We start from the raw sequence: 11,680 nt of genomic DNA on the forward strand, positions 1-11,680 counted from the left end.
CTCCAGCTTTGACAAAGGGTCACTTAGACTTGAAACGTCAGCTCTTTTCTCTCCTTACAGATGCTGCCAGACCTGCTGAGGTTTTCCAGCATTTTCTCTTTTGGTGCCTGGTTTTGTCACTGTCCCAATAGGCATCCAAAAGTGAGGCAAACTGAAACAAGGAGACAATAGGTGTGCAGATAGGTGTTAAGTGAGCAAGTGCTTAGAGAGCAAGTGAACAGCCCTGAGATGCAGTCTGGTCCAGTCCATGAACTGTGTGTGCATCCAGGAGTATGAATCGTCTGTGCTGCAATCTTTCAATGATAGTTACCAGTTTGCCCTGAAGAACCAGCCTTAACTTCGTAAACATCCTGCAAGTGAACTGGAAGATCCTGAGATGAAGGCAATTATTGGATGCTCATGCCCATACAGTTGGTGTCCATGGATTGTATCCTGAGATGCCATGTCATGATGACAAACATGGAAGCTTCTTCAGAGTCAGTGGAGATCTGAAATCACCAGGTATCCGCTATGGTTTCCATGAAGCAAATTTCCAGTGTCTAGTTTGCTTTTGGCGGATGGTAGGATAGAAAGTTGCATATTAATGAGGTAAGATTTGCATTTACTAAGGTTGTTAATAAACAATAATTCTTCTTAAGACCAATTTACCTCTGCCTGATGAGAATCTGTCCTCAACAGATCGAACCTAGTTCTGTAATGCGGTGAGTTGTTTCCATCATTGAGATTGGCCTTGCTGAACTTTACCTGTGATTCTCCCAGATTTATCAACATAACTGATGCCATTCAGGCCCCCATAAGTTTTACTGTTGTCTCAAAATCATCACTTAGCTTCATTTAGTTTTTTTCTGAGTTGCAAACTAACTCCTTGCAAACTTTGGAATATTCATCAGCGCTGAACAATCTGGGCATTCAAGAGGAAGTTCAAAACGTCCTGTGAGATGGCCCAGCGAGGAGTTGCTCTACATTGAAAGAAAAATGTCCCATTTTCCATCCAAGTGTTGAACGGTAGGATAAGATTTTTGGTTGTCAGTGATGAGTGGGCTATTTGCATGCATTAAAATCCTCATTAATATGTCACATCTCCTGATTGATATGTAATTTCCCGTTCTCCCTGCCACCGGGTAGAACAAGACGGCAATAATTCTCAGCAGGTAAATCAGAGCAGTAACCTGATGACTCTAGCTAACCAGATCAGTCACAAACATCTCAGGGCTCAATCCACAGGCAGTGGCCACGCAAACCCCACCCACCAGGACCTCCAGATCCCTATTAGCAGTGGAGAGTTAAAACTTCCCTCTGTCTAACATGCCTGGGGCAATTGATGGGAATTGTACAGGGAGGTTGCAGACTGACAGCACCAGGCATACAGCTGAGCTTTAAAGATGGTGCTGGTGCTAGGAATCTCAGGCCAATACATCCTCTGTGAAGGCTGGGAGAATACAATAGACAGGATGCCATAGGGGCGTGGTTATAGGTAATGAAGTCGATTTTTGAAGCTAGGATGAGAAAACCTGCTAGACTTGCAGAAAGAAATCCTCTGTGAATCTCAACAAAATTGACACTTAGTCGATTTTGAGTAAGATGCTACCCTTATATTTTTCCTTTTTTAGCAGTATTTATTTTATTCCCATTTTCTTTCTACAGAGTAAAATAAAAATGTGATCTTTACACCGTGCAAGAGCCACATCTTGTTTAAAATAAGAGTCTTTTCTCGTTAGACTACCAAGTAATTGTCCTCCATCACACCAGATCAATCAGGCTCTTTAGATCCTATGAGGACAATGACCGTGAAAGTACTTGGTGCATTTTTAAACAAGGTGACTGTGGTGAGGATCCATTGGACAAAAAATCCATATAAAGTCCACATAAAATTTCCTCAATTCTCTTCAGTAACTGCAGCTTAATTATGAGTTGACAAGAAACAACACATTCTGACTATGATGCATATGAGTTGTTTGTGAATAAAACATAATCGAATCATCAGAAGTCTATTGTTCTGTTAGAATTGAGCATTTAGAATTGACTTATTGGAGACATCATTTTGTAATAAGACACAAAGCTTCCATTTCATTTATAATATTAATTTCAAATGACATAAGTAACTCCTGAAGCACAAATTCAATGTAACTGAATAAAAACAAGCATGGCATTGTCATTCTGGCTATTTATTAAAGGGATGGTACAAAGTCAGTTAAATAAACACAAACAAATTTATTCAACAAAAGTATAACAATTGCACAAATCAATATTTTGGAATGATCTCTGGGATTTTTTTTATAACGAATACTTGTGCACAAATACCTCTTTTTATAACCCAGAGCAATACAAATGACAAAATACAGCAGTTTTATGGAATTTAGCAAAACATATTAGTAAGACACTATCAAATATCCAATACAGTATAAAATTATTTGCTTCCCATCAAGAATTTTTAAATTTAGTGGTTGAATTAACGTATTTGTGGGAGTGTTAAAAGGTTAATGTTAAGTTGAAGTAAGAGTAAAATTAAGCAGGATTTATAACTAGCTTAGTACTTGATCCCATGAGTTTCCTGATTGATGCGTTAGGATTAAGTTGGTATGCCCACTCCACTGAACCCCTAATGTCAGGTTAATCCAAAGTAGAGGGGTTGGACTTGTCTGTAAGAAACCAAGAACATTGGAATGAATGTGTAGACAGTATTCTAGAAATAAGCTTCCCATTCTCTCCAGCTGCATAGACCAAAGCAAGATGGCCGGTGTAACACATTAAGCAACAGTTTCCAAAGAAAAGAATTACTCCTTTATACCCAAACTAATCTACAAATTTTACATTACACAACATTATTTTTGACATTACATTCCAGTATACAGTTGTTTGACTTGGTAATGGGAAAATTGACCCTATTGAAAGAAAAATATAGCTGGTCTACCACCACTAGTGCTAAATGCAGGAAATCTGCAGATTTTTGTGGTCAAGTAATTGCAATTAATTTGTGAATGAGGTCAGATCTCTTTCAATTATTGAAACCAAAAGTATTTTTAGATTTTTTTTTATTCACAGGTTATTCATTGTAAGAGATTGTATCTTACATTGTTGGATTGGGCTTTTTGCAGCATTTTAAAGCTATGATAGTTTGCCGATTTAAGTTCTGATCTTTGTCAATTTTTTCACATTTTATGCCGGTATTTAGTGAGTAAAAACAGAATGTTAAGGACCACTTTGCAACATCTTAGCTTTAAACCACATGGTCATTCAATGTTAAAAAATTACCAAGAACTGATAGAGATAAGCACACGTTTGGGTTCTGTAGAGCATCTTAGAGCCATCCTCATATAAAGTGTTTTTGCAATTATCACAAAACCCAAAAAATACTGTCATTGTGTAAGTAAGGTCAAGGTTTTTGTGTCCCAGCCTGAAGTGATTCAGGCTCAACATTCGGATGAAAATGTAGAAAATGTTTTAGATCATATTGGAATACAGTTAATCAAGAATACATTTTAAGTTTACTAATGTTCCTTGGAACAAATCTGGTCAGTTTCTGAGATTTGTTTGAATATGTACTTGATGCTATGAGTCAAATTGTAATGAACATTGTTCAATCTGTCAGGTTCTAATTACATTGTCCAACTCAAACTAGAGGACAACAGTAGCTGTGTAATCATATGGAGAAAAACTCACCTAGACATGGACTCAAAAAACTAGGCCTGAGAAAACAAATCTCATGTAAAATCCTAAACACACACCTTATTCACAGTTCATTCAAAGTGACAAGTGGAAAATCCACATGTGTGCACAAGCTAACCATTTACTTGATTTTCCATTCATCTTGTGTTATCCGAGAAGAATATTTCACCTCTGTTCAGTATCTCTCTTGATGGCACTGAGATTAAAAATTCAACTCTTTGAAAATAGTGAGTACAATTCATAACTTATCATGTGCAGCATTTTGGAAGCCTGATGTACTTTCTCAAGACCCTGGTAAGCAATTTATCTGCTGTTATTATGGTTACCTTTTTTTTTCTGCATTAAATCTATATGGGCCAGAGTTTAATGAGGAAAAATAGAGACAAAACAACCTATTCCAAATAAATTTATGTCTGGCATAATTTATGCCATCAGCAGTTTAACAACATTCAATACCATAAATTTTGCTATGTCTCAACAAAGGACGGAAACAAATAATAAGAAGTGCTTACTGCAGCATGTGGAGTTTAGAAAAGGAGTGTCATTACATTGTTTTACTTCATACTATTAAATACTGTCAATTAAATAAATAGGTAGTTTACGTAACTGCTTGTTAATACTTTCAATTTCCTGGAATGAAAATAAGCTGGAATAATAGAAGCCTTGTAGTGGAGCAATTAGAATTGCCTGAATCGTAACATGTGTAGTGAGTGATAATGAAATGTAATAAGCAGGAGGGAGTGCTATGTGTATGGATAGAAAATTGCTTAGGAGTTTTCAATATCTATTATTTGATCAGAAATACTCATTGAATATTGACGAAAGTATTTTTACACCGTTAAACCTGATCACCTTCACGACAAAGCAGTAAGTTATCATCTTTAATATATATCTTATCTAACTGCTATGCTATCTCTTGGGTTATAAGCAGCTGTTACATTCTGGAAACAGCCACTAGCCAGCTCTAATCATCCTAATAATTCAATTCCTACCAACATTTTCTCGGTCAGGAGGGAAGACATATTCTTAGATCCTAATATTAAAGTTGTTGATTGACAATGTCTGGATGTAGAATAGCCAAGTGAGTTGTGCAATGTTTAGCCAAAATGTGGTTAGCAAATTGAAAGGAACAAAATGTTCTAGACTACTTTAATAATCAATTTTCTGCTACACTAAAGAAATTGTGCTGGTTGAAATAAATGGAAGTGTGAGCTTTTGAGGTTGGATGTTGTTGTTCCAAACAAATTAAGGAAATGCAGATTTTTCAGTTCTGTAATCTGTTTCTTAATTATTTCATTTCATTCCCATCAAGCCGGCTAAATAGTGGCAGTAATGGGCTTCTTCCTGATAAGATAATTAACAATGGACAATTTGGACTAATGAGGAAGACAATTGATGTCATCATATCATCATAACAATGACATGATTTTTCCACTGGAGATTCATTTGCTTTTCTGTATAGTTAATTGTTTTTGGCTTGTAATTTTTATGAAGTGACCCTATAATGTTTTATGAAGTGTGTTTATAATAACCAGTTCCCACTAATAGGTTTAGAAGTTGAACTGAGTTAGATTTTAACCACTGCTCCCATTCTCAGGCAGCTGGAAGATGTTGTGCTCGTCCTAAAAGGACTGGGCGGGAGCTTGTGCACTGAATCTTCAGGTGGGGATTGCTAATCAGGTGATCCTCACCCTGGGGTTTTTCTCCCTATTGGTGGTTTTTGTTTCCTTGCTCAGTTTTTCATGATTTCTATGTCCCACCTCCACTCTTTTGATGTAACCGTTTATACCATATTAGTTCATTCACTTGCTCTGTTTCCCTTTTGACATGCTATCACTCCAACTATAGTTGTTTTTCTTCTGCTTGACTTCACTCCCCTTTGTCCCCATGCTCTGGAAATGTTCAAAAACTTGAACATATTCCAGTTCTAGTGTAATGAAACAAAGGAATGCGAATGCTCGAGATCTGAAACAAAATCAGTAATTGTTGGAGAAACCCTGCAAGTCTGGCAGTGCCAGTGAGAAGAAAGCATTGGACTTGAAACATTGACTCTACTTCCTTCCTACAGCAGCTACCAGACCTTTTGGGTTTCTCTAGCAATTTTGTTTTTTATTCCAGTTCTAGTGAATGGCCATCGAGCTGAAATGTTATTTTTGTTTTTCACTGCACCAATGCTGCATGGTGCATGAGTTTTCCAGGATTCTATCTTCTGGCCTGACAAATGAAAGATGATTAAATCAAAACCCATACATTTTTTAGGGGCTTTACAGGGTAAATAATGAGAGAATATTTCCCATGGGGACATAGTCTAAGAAATAGGGCCAGACTATTTAAGAGAGATGCTAAGAAGTACTTTTACACACAAAAGGTGGGACAGGTTTAAAACTCTCTTCTGCACATAGCAGTTAATGCTGGATTAGTTGTTATTTTAAATCTGAGATGTGGATTTTTTTTTATTCAGCAAAGATATTAAGGATATGGCCCAAAGGCAAGTATAAGGAGATAGGCCATGGATCACTCATGATCTAATTGAAGGCAGAAGAGGCTCAAGATGCTGAATGGTCTACTCCTATACCTATATTCCTACTGTTCCAGTCTATCTGAGTCAGGGAGCCAATTATTTACTTGACGATTGCAACTTTCATCCTTGGGATGCTGGAAATGGCTGCTCATCACTTGTAACTTAACCATGTTCAACAGCAAGACTTTTACCAGAGTAGACATTATAACACTGACCATGTAATTACAAATGTGTAATGCAATGATGTGTCACATGCCACCTATGTGTTCTTGGTTTCTTTTCTACTTCTGTTCCCCACTACATTTAAGTCCAACCCCAACACCTGCCCTGAGGTTATAATTGTTGGCTTCAAGAGTTTGGGCAATCATCCTCACCCAGAGTCGGCTGAGAGTTTCCTGCCCAAATGCAGGCTGCCCCTCCTCAGTTTAGACTGCTGCAGGTTTTGGGATCACAGGTGGAGAGGGCCAATGGAAGTCTGGATACTTCGGAAGTATTCTGGGACTCTGGGGGTCCTGTGTGTGGTGCCTCCTATGTATGGGTGTCTATTGGCACCACTTATCTCCCTGAGAGAAAGGATTAAATGAAGTGAAGATCCCTCATCCCTCTTGTGGCCTATCATTGATAATAAGCATCTATAACTGCTATAATCTCCTGAAGAAGGGCTTATGCCCGAATCGTCGATTCTCCTGTTCCTTGGATGCTGCCTAACCTATTGCGCTTTTCCAGCAACACATTTTTAGCTCTGATCTCCAGCATCTGCAGTCCTCACTTTCTCCATCTATAACTGCACACCAATCTTCTTACACCATTGAGCATTCCACTTCACTTGGAATAAGCATTGACCTGGGCTGCAATATGAGTCCAAGCTGGCTTGGTCAGGTGGTGTGGTCTCTTGTGGGTGTCAGCTGGATAAAGGTCTGCATGTATGTCAAGCAGTCTTAGTGTACTGGTCATATCTCTGCATGTTAGCCCATGCTATTGAAAAATATTGATGGACTACTCCATCCACTGGTCTAGCTCATCCAGTCACTCTGACAAACCTGCATGATGTCCATGAGTCTATCTATGCAGTTTAACAAAGTTATCAATGGACAAGAACCTGGACTCACCTCTTGCTGGGGCTGAGTAAATGTCTTGTCTCTGGCAGTCCTCTAAGTGCCAGAGACCTCAATCATTTCTTCCGGCTGCAGAGATATGTCAATTATGTGCTCACTGGATTGTGCTCATAAGTCTAATTTAGATAAGATTGAGGTGAAAGTCTCTGAGCTGGTGGGGTTGCAGGTGAAAGCCTTGCTGATGTATCCTGTTAAGGTTCAGTGGCTTCTTCCTGGGAGACAGAGGTGAAGCTGAGGGTCTCCAGGACTGGCCTCTTTATAATGGCTCACTGAGAGCTGCATGTTGTTGCATAAAAGAGGGAATTGGTTGTCTAGGAGGGATAAAAACTGGTGCTGGTTAAGAATGAGTGAGCACTGGTGTTAATGGGAGAGCATTCTAGCACAGTATAATGAATGTCATTGGCTTAGATAGCCACTGAGATCTCTGCATCCTCGCATGAGCAATAGTCCTCTTCTCCATGGCTTACTCCACGGTTTTGTGAATGCGAGAATCAGCTTCACTCTGCTCTCGGACTATCCCCATTCACAGGCCCCGCCAACTATCTCTACATTTCTGCATGGATTTCATTTAATTGGATAAAACAGTGCTGTTTAAATCTTGATTCGCATTTTTCTTCAAAAGCATATATTTTTTCGCAGAAAATGTTTGATGTTGCTCTCAGATGTAGCTGCAATCACAAACTGCTTTTAATCACACACCATTTGGATTTTGGGAGACTACCTTTCATAAAATGTTGCATTGCATATAAACCATTAAATCTCCTACTTAGCTTTGAAGTGAGATCAAAGGCCCATCCAAAGGCCCATCCAAAGCTGTCTATGGGATTCACCTGTATTATGTGTTTGTGGATGGAGTAGTTGGGCTTCTTCTAAGTTGATTGCCCATGACCTTTGGCCAATGTGGATGAGTAAACATTGAAATGTTGTCACCTTAGCCTTGTCAGAGCTGAAAGATACACCATTTCCAGGTTGGCTGTTCCTGGTCGGGAAATCCTAGTAAAGAATAACGCTTCTGAATCATAGATTTTGAAAGGTCAAGTGATGAAGTTCTTAAATGATAAATCCATAACTTTAGAAATTGCACAGAAACAGTCACTGGATCTGAAATTGTCCAGCCATGTAGTTAGCAGTGAAACATAAGGAGCAAACTCACGAACACTAACCATCAGTGCAGAAGTCTGGGTTCACTTCCACCTGTTCCAGAGTTGTATCACAACATCTCTGAACAGGTAGAGTAGAAAATATCAAGAAGCAGCTCCATATGGTTTGTCATTTGAGATATTATATTTTGCAGTAATTGATTTTTTCTGCAGATTACTGTTTAAAATGGCAGTTCTAACTTTATTACACTGATGCATGCCTTTCTACACTGTTATGTGGAATGCTAACCTCCCTGAGTTTCCATTGTTCAGATATAAATAGCATTCAGTTCAGAATAGAATGCATTGTTAATAAAGAAAACCTTAATAACAAGAGCCGATCTCATTTATTTATTCCAGTTTTGTGCCAAATGTAATCCTGACAGCTGGTATGGCCATGTTGCATAGCAATAAGAGCACACAATAAAGAGGAAAGGAAGTGTCAGTGGCTGAAAATTCTTAAAGATAAATCTGATAAAGAAGCCAAACTACACAGTACAGAACACCTCTACAAAAGAAGTTAAATCTGAAGACAAGATAAACCAGAAAGTTTTAACTAGGCTATGTCAAGTTTGGGCTAAAAAACCTAACATTTGCAGGCCACAAATCATGAGTTGGTCAGAAATTCCACAGTTCTAAGACCTGCAGTGATTAATAAAGAGAAGGCTAGAGCAGAACTCTTTGTGATGAATTCTATTTTAGTTTATGGCCTGCAGATACGTGGACCCTGGGTCATGTATCTGCAACCACATCTTATCGATAAGAGCACTAGCGTCTTGTATGGGATTCTCCTCCATAGTATTGGCACACTGTGGTCAATCAAAGAGTTTATGAATGCTACAGGACCACCCTTGGGGGAGTCTTTTGTGCCTCTACTAACATAGTGTTCATTCCAAATTGATAGGAGATTCAATCAGACCTTGGATGTCCATTCTCCAGTACATTTGTGGAGTAAAATAGCACAAGGGTCAGTCATACAATGCGTATGAAGTGCATTATCAACTCATAAGAAATTAATGCACATGTACCTTCAACATCCCCATAACCAGAAAGCTATGCACAGGAGCATATCCTTGCAGCTACATTCTGCTGCTACATTCTCAGGCATGGGCTTCAAGAACAGTTTTCTTAGAGAGGGGCTTGAAGAGAAATGTGGATTTCTTACCTGCGATCTACAGACTCTGAGGAGTGTAAGGTTTCCTGTAATCATGTCTCCTATTAACTGAGGTCCCTGTAGTTCCAGCTCCATTCCCTCCTTCTCCTCTTGCTATTTAAGTTTTCAGAACATTATTCAACCACAGCTTAAAAACCTTTACAAAGCTGAATATGAAAAGTTAACATAAATTGTCAGCAAAATTATTCCCATATTTGTGAGTATTCTATGTGCGCGCCCTTTATCCAGAAATGGAAATGACCAGCTTCTGTTTATTATTGTACACAATACACAAAAGGTTTTGGTAAGTAAGTATGGCAGCACTACTTTACACATAAATCTCACTGGGGTCTTAATAGTGGCAGCTGAGCCCCAGTTCAATAATTTCATTAACAGTCCCCATTCCTCGCCTGCTTTTGGCCAGTGCACTGACCAAACTAAATTAAGGTCTTCTTCAAATTTAGGATGAATGCAGCATTGCCAATGAAACTTTATAATTGTACTTTTTGTTCCATTGCTCTCCAAATTAAAGCCATAAATTAAGAACAGTAAGACAATACAGTCTGTTTTATTCAACTTTGAACAAAAAAGAGAGAATATTTCAAAGGATCTGTGATGTAAGTGGTATTGAGACATGGCAGTTACTTGATTAATTGCATGTTGCAAAGAGGGTTCATTAAAGGACAAAACACACGTAGCTGAATGTGTTTGATCATCTGTTATATTAACAGTGCATGGGATAAATCTTATAAGGTACATTGACTGCTACCCTACATTGGCCTAAATTACAGCTTTCTTTTCATCGCCTCAGTCAGAGCTGCATCATTATAAGGTTATGATAGTAAACCTGGAGACCCAAATGGGTTGTTCTGAAATAAATTTGGCACATTGCCTCAAGATGCCTATGATGGTTCCAGTAGCTGCAGAGGTCAATTGATGTCTATAGACTGCTTGAGGATTTTGGGAATTGAGGAACCATGTGGCACAACATCGTGGGCTGAAGGACCTGTTCTGTGCTGTACTGTTCTATGCTCTATGTCTTGAGTCCATTGTTGAGTTATCCTTCAAAAAAAAGTGATAAAAATCAGTAACTTAGAATGATAACAATATAACTATTACCTATGTGCCTGACAGAAACCTGCAAGAATAATGAACATTAATAGTCAATAGTGCATTGATCAATTGAAATTCTTTGATGACTTAATAGCTATAGGGACACCAATGATCTATTACTCCTCGCTGAACCTTGATATTGACATTCTGTAGCTTTTCCAGGTCAGTAGGAAATTTAATGAAAATATTGATTTTCTCAATGACCAATATGATATATCATTCTGTTGTAATTGCTCTGTATTGTGGATATCCCATGAGATAGACTTGAAGTCTTACTTTAGGAAATCCCTTGCATTTATTATTGTTATTGACTGTCCTTTAATTCCACTCAGGATTGGGTTTCTGTTGTATGTCTTCATGTGGTTGAATAAGGCAATTCTTGATCCATAGCTCCTTGAGCACATCGAATAGGAGAGTCCTAATGTGGTTGATTTAACAGAGTTTTGACAGAATGTTTGCAAAGCTGGTATCAAGATGTACAGTTGGCATTTATCTATTGATCTTCCAGAACTGAACTAAAGTTTCAACGAAAAAATGATTGCACGGTTTGTACATATTATAACTTGCGGATTTTCCAAATTAGCAGACTTTCGACTGATGAGCTTTGAACTCTAATGAGATTGTTAGCATTATGCGCAAGAACAAGGAATGCTAGTTGTTAAGTCCACAGTTTCTAACAATAAAACCAGAAAATTCTGGAAAATCTCAGCCTCAGGCAGCACCTATCTACAGGATTAACATTTCAGGATGGTGGCATTGGGCATTTCTAACATTTTTGTTTTTTATTTCAGAGTTCCAACAACCATAATATTCTGCTTTTTCAATAACATTTTATGATGAATTATGGAATCAGCTGAATTCCTTAGCATCCAAAATTCTTATTGAATTTTCTCACTTTACATCAGTGGATCCATTTCTACCAACTGGAATTTTACCATTAGAAATAAGAGATAAATCAGATATTCAAGGGTGA

The sequence above is a fragment of the Chiloscyllium plagiosum genome, unplaced genomic scaffold (genome assembly GCF_037043375.1).
Source record: "Chiloscyllium plagiosum isolate Xiang-an unplaced genomic scaffold, Cpla_swu_hap1 HiC_scaffold_29, whole genome shotgun sequence".
In the NCBI taxonomy this organism is placed as follows: Eukaryota; Metazoa; Chordata; class Chondrichthyes; order Orectolobiformes; family Hemiscylliidae; genus Chiloscyllium; species Chiloscyllium plagiosum.